Source organism: Ranitomeya imitator, chromosome 10, assembly GCF_032444005.1.
Source record: "Ranitomeya imitator isolate aRanImi1 chromosome 10, aRanImi1.pri, whole genome shotgun sequence".
In the NCBI taxonomy this organism is placed as follows: Eukaryota; Metazoa; Chordata; class Amphibia; order Anura; family Dendrobatidae; genus Ranitomeya; species Ranitomeya imitator.
The window spans coordinates 61,955,278-61,969,332 of NC_091291.1; positions in this window are offsets into that span (position 1 = coordinate 61,955,278).

Sequence of the window (14,055 nt, forward strand, 5' to 3'; positions counted from 1 at the left end):
TCTACACTCTATACCCTACACTCTACACTCTATACCCTACACTCTATAAACTACACTCTATACCCTACACTCTATACCCTACACTCTATACCCTACACTCTACACCCTACACTCTATAACCTACACTCTAATCCCTACACTCTACACTCTATACCCTACGCTCTATACCCTACACTCTATACCCTACACTCTACACTCTATACCCAACACTCTATACTCTACACTCTATACCCTACACTCTATACCATACACTCCATACCCTACACTCTGCACTCTATACCCTACACTCTATACCCTACACTCTACACTCTATACCCTACACTCTAATCCCTACACTCTACACTCTATACCCTACACTTTACACTCTATACCCTACACTCTATACCCTACATCTATACCCTACACTCTATACCCTACACTCTACACTCTATACCCTATACTCTATACCCTACACTCTACACCCTACACTCTATACCCTACACTCTAATCCCTACACTCTATACCCTACGCTCTATACCCTACACTCTATACCCTACACTCTACACTCTATACCCAACACTCTATACTCTACACTCTATACCCTACACTCTATACCCTACAATCCATACCCTACACTCTGCACTCTATACCCTACACTCTATACCCTACACTCTACAACCTACACTCTATACCCTACACTCTATACCATACGCTCTATACCCTACACTCTACACTCTATACCCTACACTCTACACTCTATACCCTACACTCTATACCCTACACTCTATACCCTACACTCTGTACCCTACACTCTACACTCTATACCCTACACTCTATACCATACACTCTATACCCTACACTCTATACCATACACTCTATATCCTACACTCTATACCCTACACTCTATACCCTACACTCTACACCCTACACTCTATACCTTACACTCTATACCCTACACTCTATACCCTACACTCTAAACTCTATACCCTACACTCTACACTCTATACCCTACACTCTATAACATACACTCTATACCCTACACTCTATACCCTACACTCTATACCATACACTCTACACTCTATACCCTACACTCTACAACATACACTCTAAAGCATACACTCTATACCCTACACTCTACACTCTATACCCTACACTCTATACCCTACACTCTATACCCTACACTCTATACCCTACACTCTATACCCTACACTATACACTCTATACCCTACATTCTACACTTTATACCCTACACTCTATACCCTACACTCTATACCCTACACTCTACACCCTACACTCTACACTCTATACCCTACACTCTAAACCCTACACTCTATACCCTACACTCTATACTCTATACCCTACACTCTATACCCTACAGGCTATACCCTACACTCTATACCCTACACTCTATACCCTACACTCTACACCCTACACTCTATACCCTACACTCTATACCCTACTCTCTATACCCTACACTCTACACTCTATACCCTACACTCTATACCCTACAATCTATACCATACACTCTATACCATACATTCTATACCCTACACTCTATACCCTACACTCTATACCATACACTCTATACCCTACACTCTATACCATACACTCTATATCCTACACTCTATACCCTACACTCTATACCCTACACTCTACACCCTACACTCTATACCTTACACTCTATACCCTACACTCTATACCCTACACTCTAAACTCTATACCCTACACTCTACACTCTATACCCTACACTCTATAACATACACTCTATACCCTACACTCTATACCATACACTCTACACTCTATACCCTACACTCTACACCATACACTCTAAAGCATACACTCTATACCCTACACTCTACACTCTATACCCTACACTCTATACCCTACACTCTATACCCTACACTATACACTCTATACCCTACATTCTACACTTTATACCCTACACTCTATACCCTACACTCTATACCCTACACTCTACACCCTACACTCTACACTCTATACCCTACACTCTAAACCCTACACTCTATACCCTACACTCTATACTCTATACCCTACACTCTATACCCTACAGGCTATAGCCTACACTATATACCCTACACTCTATACCCTACACTCTACACCCTACACTCTATATCCTACACTCTATACCCTACACTCTATACCCTACACTCTACACTCTATACCCTACACTCTATACCCTACAATCTATACCATACACTCTATACCATACATTCTATACCCTACACTCTATACCCTACACTCTATATCCTACACCCTACACCCTACACTCTATACCCTACACTCTATACCCTACACTTTATACCCTACACTCTACACTCTATACCCTACAATCTATACCATACACTCTATACCCTACACTCTATACCCTACACTCTATACCCTACACTCTACACTCTATACCCTACACTCTATACCATACACTCTACACCCTACAGTCTATACCATACACTCTATACCCTACACTCTATACCCTACACTCTATACCCTACACTCTACACTTTATACCCTACACTCTATACCCTACTCTCTATACCCTACACTCCACACTCTATACCCTACACTCTATAACATACACTCTATACCCTACACTCTATACCTTACACTCTATACCCTACACTCTACACTCTACACCCTACACTCTATACCATACACTCTATACCCTACACTCTATACCCTACATTCTATACCCTACACTCTACACTTTATACCCTACACTCTATACCCTAGACTTTATACCCTACACTCTATACTCTATACCCTACACTCTATACCCTACACTCTATACCCTACACTCTATACCCTACAATCTATACCCTACACTCTACACTCTATAGCCTACACTCTACACTCTATACCCTACACTCTATACCCTACACGCTATACCCTACACTCTATACCCTACACTCTACACTCTATACCCCACACTCTATACCCTACACTCTACACTCTATACCCTACACACTATACCCTACACTATAGTCCCTACACTCTACACTCTATACCCTGCACTCTATACCCTACACTCTATACCCTACACTCTATACCATACACTCTATACCCTACACTCTATACCCTACACTCTAAGCTCTAGACTCAATTCCGTACACTCTATACCCTACACTCTATACCCTACACTCTACACTCTATACCCTACACTCTACACTCTATACCCTACACTCCACACCCTACACTCTACACCCTACACTCTATACCATACATTCTATACCCTACACTCTACACTCTATACCCTACATTCTATACCCTACACTCTATACCCTACACCCTATGCTCTATACCGTACACTGTATACCCTACACTCTACACTCTATACCGTACACTCTATTCCATACACTCTATACCCTACACTCTATACCCTACACTCTAATCCCTACACTCTACACTCTATACCCTACACTCTATACCCTACACTCTATACCCTACACTCTATACCCTACACTCTACACTCTATACCAAACACTCTATACCCTACACTATATACCATACACTCTATACCCTACACTCTACACTCTATACCTTACACTCTATACATAGTAACATAGTAACATAGTTAGTAAGGCCGAAAAAAGACATTTGTCCATCCAGTTCAGCCTATATTCCATCATAATAAATACCCAGATCTACGTCCTTCTACAGAACCTAATAATTGTATGATACAATATTGTTCTGCTCCAGGAAGACATCCAGGCCTCTCTTGAACCCCTCGACTGAGTTCGCCATCACCACCTCCTCAGGCAAGCAATTCCAGATTCTCACTGCCCTAACAGTAAAGAATCCTCTTCTATGTTGGTGGAAAAACCTTCTCTCCTCCAGACGCAAAGAATGCCCCCTTGTGCCCGTCACCTTCCTTGGTATAAACAGATCCTCAGCGAGATATTTGTATTGTCCCCTTATATACTTATACATGGTTATTAGATCGCCCCTCAGTCGTCTTTTTTCTAGACTAAATAATCCTAATTTCGCTAATCTATCTGGGTATTGTAGTTCTCCCATCCCCTTTATTAATTTTGTTGCCCTCCTTTGTACTCTCTCTAGTTCCATTATATCCTTCCTGAGCACCGGTGCCCAAAACTGGACACAGTACTCCATGTGCGGTCTAACTAGGGATTTGTACAGAGGCAGTATAATGCTCTCATCATGTGTATCCAGACCTCTTTTAATGCACCCCATGATCCTGTTTGCCTTGGCAGCTGCTGCCTGGCACTGGCTGCTCCAGGTAAGTTTATCATTAACTAGGATCCCCAAGTCCTTCTCCCTGACAGATTTACCCAGTGGTTTCCCGTTCAGTGTGTAATGGTGATATTGATTCCCTCTTCCCATGTGTATAACCTTACATTTATCATTGTTAAACCTCATCTGCCACCTTTCAGCCCAAGTTTCCAACTTATCCAGATCCATCTGTAGCAGAATACTATCTTCTCTTGTATTAACTGCTTTACATAGTTTTGTATCATCTGCAAATATCGATATTTTACTGTGTAAACCTTCTACCAGATCATTAATGAATATGTTGAAGAGAACAGGTCCCAATACTGACCCCTGCGGTACCCCACTGGTCACAGCGACCCAGTTAGAGACTATACCATTTATAACCACCCTCTGCTTTCTATCACTAAGCCAGTTACTAACCCATTTACACACATTTTCCCCCAGACCAAGCATTCTCATTTTGTGTACCAACCTCTTGTGCGGCACGGTATCAAACGCTTTGGAAAAATCGAGATATACCACGTCCAATGATTCACCGTGGTCCAGTCTATAGCTTACCTCTTCATAAAAACTGATTAGATTGGTTTGACAGGAGCGATTTCTCATAAACCCATGCTGATATGGAGTTAAACAGTTATTCTCATTGAGATAATCCAGAATAACATCCCTCAGAAACCCTTCAAATATTTACCAACAATAGAGGTTAGACTTACTGGCCTATAATTTCCAGGTTCACTTTTAGAGCCCTTTTCGAATATTGGCACCACATTTGCTATGCGCCAGTCCTGCGGAACAGACCCTGTCGCTATAGAGTCACTAAAAATAAGAAATAATGGTTTATCTATTACATTACTTAGTTCTCTTAGTACTCGTGGGTGTATGCCATCCGGACCCGGAGATTTATCTATTTTAATCTTATTTAGCCGGTTTCGCACCTCTTCTTGGGTTAGATTGGTGACCCTTAATATAGGGTTTTCATTGTTTCTTGGGATTTCACCTAGCATTTCATTTTCCACCGTGAATACCGTGGAGAAGAAGGTGTTTAATATGTTAGCTTTTTCCTCGTCATCTACAACCATTCTTTCCTCACTATTTTTTAAGGGGCCTACATTTTCAGTTTTTATTCTTTTACTATTGATATAGTTGAAGAACAGTTTGGGATTAGTTTTACTCTCCTTAGCAATGTGCTTCTCTGTTTCCTTTTTGGCAGCTTTAATTAGTTTTTTAGATAAAGTATTTTTCTCCCTATAGTTTTTTAGAGCTTCAATGGTGCCATCCTGCTTTAGTAGTGCAAATGCTTTCTTTTTACTGTTAATTGCCTGTCTTACTTCTTTGTTTAGCCACATTGGGTTTTTCCTATTTCTAGTCCTTTTATTCCCACAAGGTATAAACCGCTTACACTGCCTATTTAGGATGTTCTTAAACATTTCCCATTTATTATCTGTATTCTCATTTCTGAGGATATTGTCCCAGTCTACCAGATTAAGGGCATCTCTAAGCTGTTCATACTTTGCCTTCCTAAAGTTTAGTGTTTTTGTGACTCCCTGACAAGTCCCTCTAGTGAAAGACAGGTGAAACTGTACAATATTGTGGTCGCTATTTCCTAGATGCCCGACCACCTGCAGATTTTTTATTCTGTCAGGTCTATTAGATAGTATTAGGTCTAAAAGTGCTGCTCCTCTGGTTGGATTCTGCACCAATTGTGAAAGATAATTTTTCTTGGTTATTAGCAGAAACCTGTTGCCTTTATGGGTTTCACAGGTTTCTGTTTCCCAGTTAATATCCGGGTAGTTAAAGTCCCCCATAACCAGGACCTCATTATGGGTTGCAGCTTCATCTATCTGCTTTAGAAGTAGACTTTCCATGCTTTCTGTTATATTTGGGGGTTTGTAACAGACCCCAATGAGAATTTTGTTACCATTTTTCCCTCCATGAATTTCAACCCATATGGACTCGACATCCTCATTCCCTTCGCTAATATCCTCCCTTAAAGTGGACTTTAGACAAGACTTTACATAGAGACAAACCCCTCCTCCTCTCCGATTTTTACGATCCTTTCTAAACAGACTGTAACCCTGTAAGTTAACTGCCCAGTCATAGCTTTCATCTAACCATGTCTCGGTTATTCCCACTATGTCAAAGTTACCTGTAGATATTTCTGCTTCTAGTTCTTCCATCTTGTTTGTCAGGCTTCTGGCGTTTGCGAGCATGCAGTTTAGAGGATTTTGTTTTGTTCCAATCTCCTCACTGTGGATTGTTTTAGAAATGTTCTTACCTCCCTTCTGAGTATGTTTTCCTGGGTCGTCTTTGTTCGAGTCTAATGTTTTTCTTCCCGTCCCCTCTTCTTCTAGTTTAACGCCCTCCTGATGAGTGTAGCGAGTCTTCTGGCGAATGTGTGTTTCCCAGGTTTGTTGAGGTGTAGTCCGTCTCTGGCGAGGAGTCCATCATACCAGTAATTCACACCGTGGTCCAGGAATCCAAATCCTTGTTGTCTGCACCATCGTCTTAGCCAGTTGTTTACCCTACACTCTATACCCCACACTCTATACCCTACATTCTACACTCTATACCCTACACGCTACACTCTGCACTCTATACCCAACACTCTATACCCTACACTCAATACCCTACACTCTATACCCTACACTCTACACTCTATACCATACACTCTATAACCTACACTCTATACCCTACACTCTATACCATACATTCTATACCCTGCACTCTACACTCTATACCCTACACTCTATACCCTACACCCTACGCTCTATACCCTACACTCTATACCCTACACTCTACACTCTATACCGTACACTCTATTCCATACACTCTTTACCCTAAACTCTATACCCTACACTCCATACCCTACACTCTATACCATACACTATATACCCTACAATCTACACTCTACACTCTATTCCATACACTCTATACCCTACACTCTATACTCTATACCCTACACTCTATACCCTACACTCTACACTCTATACCCTACACTCTATACACTACACTCTAATCCCTACACTCTATACCCTACACTCTACACTCTATACCCTACACTCTATACCCTACACTCTATACCCTACACTCTATACCCTACACTCTACACTCTATACCCTACACTCTATACCCTACACTCTATACCTTACACTCTATACCCTACACTCTACACTTTATAACCTATACTCTATACCCTACACTCTACACTCTATACCCTACACTCTACACTCTACACCCTACACTCTATACCCTACACTCTATACTCTATACCCTACACTCTATACCCTACACTCTACACTCTATACCCTACACTCTATACCCTACACTCTAATCCCTACACTCTAATCCCTACACTCTATACCCTACACTCTATACCCTACACTCTATGCCCTACACTCTATACCCTACATTCTATACCCTACACTCTATACCCTACACTCTGTACCCTACACTCTATTCACTACACTCTATACCCTACACTCTACACTCTATACCCTACACTCCACACTCTATACCCTACACTCTATACCCTACACTCTACACCCTACACTCTATATCCTACACTCTACACCCTACACTCTATACCCTACACTCTATACCCTACACCCTATAAACTACACTCTATACCCTACACTCCACACTCTATACCCTACACTCTACACTCTATACCCTACACTCTATACCCTACACTCTACACCCTACACTCTATACCCTACACTCTATACCATACACTCTATACCCTACACTCTATACCCTACACTCTACACCCTACACTCTATACCCTACACTCTAATCCCTACACTCTACACTGTATATCCTACACTCTATACCCTACACTATATACCCTACACTCTATACTCTACACTCTACACTCTATACCCAACACTCTATACTCTACACTCTATGTCATACACTCTATACCCTACACTCCATACCCTACACTCTACACTCTATACCCTACACTCTACACTCTATACCCTACACTCTATACACTACACTCTATACCCTACACTCTATACCCTACACTCTATACCCTACACTCTACACTCTATACCCTACACTCTATACCCTACACTCTATACCCTACACTCTACACTCTATACCCTACACTCTAATCCCTACACACTACACTCTATACCCTACGCTCTATACCTGTCATGATCCCAATGGCAGGGGATCACTAAAGGACAAGCACAGATACAAACAAGCTCTAGTGCGATGGAACCTGAGCTGACCGCGACCCTGAACCTAACACACAAATAAAAGTAGCCGGGGAACGTGCCTACGATGATCCTAGACGTCTCGCTCCAGCCGAAGATCTAACTTCCCCTATTAGAAGAAACACAGACCTCTCTTGCCTCCAGAGAAATCCCCCACAGAAATAGCAGCCCCCCACATATAATGACGGTGAAATGAGAGGAAAGCACATACGCAGTATGAAAACAGTTTCAGCAAAATGAGGCCCGCTAAAGCTAGATAGCAGAGGATACAAAAGTGAACTGCGCGGTCAGCGAAAAACCCTTCAAAAAACCATCCTGAAATTACTTGAACTCATGTGCCAACTCATGGTACATGAGGAGCAATTTCAGCCCACTAGAGCAACCAGCAGCAAGAATCACATATCTGCAGGCTGGACTAAAAACCAAATAAAGCAAAACAATCCAAACTTAGCTTGACCAGAAGGTTCTAGGAGCAGGGAGCAGAGGTAACAAGACACACTGGATACATTAATAACCGGCGAGGAACTGCCAGCAAAGCCAGGTTAAATAGGAAACTCCCATATGCTGATGGAACAGGTGGAACCCAGAAACCCAGGAAAGACAAGTCACCCAGTACCATCAGTAACCACCAGAGGGAGCCCAAAAACAGAACTCACAACAGTACCCCCCCCCTTGAGGAGGGGTCACCGAACCCTCACGAGAACCACCAGGGCGACCAGGATGAGCCCTATGAAAAGCGCGAACCAAATCATCAGCATGAACATCCGAGGCAACCACCCAAGAATTATCCTCCTGACCATAACCCTTCCACTTGACCAAATACTGGAGTTTCCGTCTTGAAACACGAGAATCCAAGATCTTCTCCACAACATACTCCAATTCTCCCTCCACCAGCACTGGAGCAGGAGGCTCAAGCGAAGGAACAACAGGTACCTCATACTTCCGCAACAACGACCGATGGAACACATTATGAATAGCAAACGATGCCGGGAGATCCAAACGAAACGACACAGGGTTAAGAATTTCCAAGATCCTATAGGGAACGATGAACCGAGGCTTGAACTTAGGAGAAGAGACCTTCATAGGAACAAAACGAGAAGACAACCACACCAAGTCACCTACAAGAAGTCGAGGACCCACGCGGCGACGGCGATTAGCAAACTGCTGAGCCTTCTCCTGGGACAACTTCAAATTGTCCACCACATGACTCCAAATCCGATGCAACCTATCCACCACCATGTCCACTCCAGGACAATCAGAAGGTTCCACCTGACCAGAGGAAAAACGAGGATGAAACCCCGAATTACAAAAGAAAGGAGAAACCAAGGTAGCAGAACTAGCCCGATTATTAAGGGCAAACTCGGCCAGTGGCAAAAAGGTAACCCAGTCATCCTGATCAGCAGAAACAAAACACCTTAAATAAGTTTCCAAGGTCTGATTAGTTCGTTCAGTCTGGCCATTCGTCTGAGGATGGAATGCAGACGAAAAGGACAAATCAATGCCCATCTTAGCACAGAACGTCCGCCAAAATTTAGACACAAACTGGGATCCCCTGTCAGAAACGACGTTCTCAGGAATCCCATGCAAACGAACCACATTCTGAAAAAACAGAGGGACCAACTCAGAGGAGGAAGGCAACTTAGGCAAGGGTACCAGATGAACCATTTTAGAAAAGCGATCACACACAACCCAGATGACGGACATCTTTTGAGAGACAGGGAGATCCGAAATAAAGTCCATGGAAATGTGCGTCCAAGGCCTCTTCGGGATAGGCAAAGGTAACAACAATCCACTGGCCCGAGAACAGCAAGGCTTAGCCCGAGCACAAACCTCACAAGACTGCACAAAAGAACGCACATCCCTCGACAAGGAAGGCCACCAAAAAGACCTGGCCACCAAGTCTCTAGTACCAAATATTCCAGGATGACCTGCCAACGCATAAAAATGGACCTCGGAGATGACTATACTGGTCAAATTATCCGGAACAAACAGTCTCTCAGGCGGACAACGATCAGGTTTACCCGCCTGAAACTCCTGCAAAGCACGTCGCAAGTCTGGGGAGACAGCAGACAAAATCACCCCATCCCTAAGGATACCAGAGGGCTCAGAATTTCCAAGGGAGTCAGGCACAAAACTCCTAGAAAGAGCATCCGCCTTCACATTCTTTGAACCTGGCAGGTACGAAACCACAAAATTGAAACGAGAGAAAAACAGTGACCAACGAGCCTGTCTAGGATTCAGACGCCTGGCAGACTCAAGGTAAATCAAATTTTTGTGATCAGTCAAGACCACCACACGATGTCTAGCACCCTCTAGCCAATGACGCCACTCCTCAAATGCCCACTTCATGGCCAAAAGTTCCCGATTACCAACATCATAATTCCGCTCAGCCGGCGAAAACTTTCTAGAAAAAAACGCGCATGGCTTCATCACTGAACCATCGGAGCTTCTCTGTGACAAAACCGCCCCCGCTCCAATCTCGGAAGCATCAACCTCAACCTGAAAAGGGAGCGAAACATCTGGCTGACACAACACAGGAGCAGAAGAAAACCGGCGCTTAAGTTCCTGAAAGGCCTCCACAGCCGCAGGAGACCAATTAGCAACATCAGCACCCTTCTTAGTCAAATCCGTCAAAGGCTTAACAACACTAGAAAAATTAGTTATAAAACGACGATAGAAATTAGCAAAGCCCAAGAACTTCTGTAGACTCTTAAGAGATGTAGGCTGCGTCCAGTCACAAATAGCCTGAACCTTGACGGGATCCATCTCAATAGTAGAAGGGGAAAAAATATACCCCAAGAAAGAAATCTTCTGGACTCCAAAGAGACACTTTGAGCCTTTTACAAACAAGGAATTGGCCCGCAGAACCTGAAACACCTTCCTGACCTGCTGAACATGAGACTCCCAGTCATCAGAAAAAACCAAAATATCATCCAAATACACAATCATAAATTTATCCAGATATTCACGGAAAATATCGTGCATAAAGGACTGGAAGACTGAAGGAGCATTAGAAAGTCCAAAAGGCATTACCAAATACTCAAAATGGCCCTCAGGCGTATTAAATGCGGTTTTCCACTCATCACCTTGCTTTATTCGTATAAGATTATACGCACCCCGAAGATCAATCTTAGTGAACCATTTAGCCCCCTTAATGCAAGCAAACAAATCAGTCAACAATGGCAAAGGATACTGATATTTTACGGTAATCTTATTCAAAAGACGATAATCTATACAAGGCCTCAAGGAACCATCTTTTTTGGCCACGAAAAAAAACCCTGCTCCCAAAGGGGACAAAGATGGACGGATATGTCCCTTTTCCAAGGACTCCTTAACATAATCCCGCATAGCAGTATGCTCTGGCACTGACAGATTGAACAAACGACCTTTAGGAAATTTACTGCCTGGAATTAAATTTATAGCACAATCGCAATCCCTGTGAGGAGGAAGCGAACTGAGCTTAGGCTCCTCAAAAACATCCTGATAGTCAGACAAAAACACAGGAATCTCAGAAGGAGTAGATGAAGCGATAGAAATCGGAGGTGCATCATCATGAACCCCCTGACAACCCCAGCTTAACACAGACATTGATTTCCAGTCAAGGACTGGATTATGAGTTTGTAACCATGGCAGACCAAGTACTAGAACATCATGCAAATTATACAGTACCAGGAAGCGAATCACCTCCTGATGAACGGGAGTCATACGCATGGTCACTTGTGTCCAGTACTGAGGTTTATTCATAGCCAAAGGTGTAGAGTCAATTCCCTTCAAAGGAATAGGGACTTCCAGAGGCTCCAGACTAAACCCACAGCGATTGGCAAATGACCAATCCATAAGACTCAGGGCAGCGCCTGAATCCACATAGGCATCGACGGAAATGGATGATAATGAACAAATCAGAGTCACAGACAGAATGAACTTAGACTGTAAAGTACTAATGGCAACAGACTTATCAACATTTTTTGTGCGTTTAGAGCATGCTGATATAACATGAGCTGAATCACCACAATAAAAGCACAACCCTTTTTTCCGCCTATACTTTTGCCGTTCACTTCTGGACTGAATTCTATCACATTGCATTATCTCAGGTGACGGTTCAGACGACACCGCCAAATGATGCACAGGTTTGCGCTCCCGTAAACGCCGATAAATCTGAACAGCCATAGTCATAGACTCATTCAGACCAGCAGGCGCAGGGAACCCCACCATAACATCTTTAATGGCCTCAGAAAGGCCATCTCTGAACTTTGCAGCCAGAGCGCACTCATTCCACTGAGTAAGTACCGACCACTTTCGAAATTTTTGACAATAAATTTCTGCTTCATCTTGCCCCTGAGAGAGGGCCAACAAAGCTTTTTCAGCCTGAATCTCTTGGTTAGGTTCCTCATAGAGCAAACCCAATGCCAGAAAAAACGCATCCGCATTAAGCAACGCAGGGTCCCCTGGTGCCAATGCAAATGCCCAATCCTGAGGGTCACCCCGCAGGAAAGATATAATTATCTTGACTTGCTGAGCAGGGTCTCCAGAGGAGCGAGATTTCAAAGAAAGAAACAACTTGCAATTGTTCCTAAAATTCAGAAAACGAGATCTATCTCCAGAAAAAAACTCTGGGACAGGAATTCTAGGTTCAGACATAGGAGCATGTACAACAAAATCCTGTATATTTTGAACCTTAGTGGCAAGATTATTCAGGCTGGAAGCCAAACTCTGGACGTCCATGATAAACAGCTGGGATCAGAGCCATTCAAAGATTAAGAGGAGGAGGAAGTAGCCAGGCTGCAATAAGGCTAGGCAGCAAACTCTGAGGGGAAAAAAAAAAAAAAAACTTCCTCAGACTACTTATCCTCCTACTTCAGCCAATACAATTAACACTTTGTGGGCCGGTTATACTGTCATGATCCCAATGGCAGGGGATCACTAAAGGACAAGCACAGATACAAACAAGCTCTAGGGCGATGGAACCTGAGCTGACCGCGACCCTGAACCTAACACACAAATAAAAGTAGCCGGGGAACGTGCCTACGATGATCCTAGACGTCTCGCTCCAGCCGAAGATCTAACTTCCCCTATTAGAAGAAACACAGATCTCTCTTGCCTCCAGAGAAATCCCCCACAGAAATAGCAGCCCCCCACATATAATGACGGTGAAATGAGAGGAAAGCACATACGCAGTATGAAAACAGTTTCAGCAAAATGAGGCCCGCTAAAGCTAGATAGCAGAGGATACAAAAGTGAACTGCGCGGTCAGCGAAAAACCCTTCAAAAAACCATCCTGAAATTACTTGAACTCATGTGCCAACTCATGGTACATGAGGAGCAATTTCAGCCCACTAGAGCAACCAGCAGCAAGAATCACATATCTGCAGGCTGGACTAAAAACCAAATAAAGCAAAACAATCCAAACTTAGCTTGACCAGAAGGTTCTAGGAGCAGGGAGCAGAGGTAACAAGACACACTGGATACATTGATAACCGGCGAGGAACTGCCAGCAAAGCCAGGTTAAATAGGAAACTCCCATATGCTGATGGAACAGGTGGAACCCAGAAACCCAGGAAAGACAAGTCACCCAGTACCATCAGTAACCACCAGAGGGAGCCCAAAAACA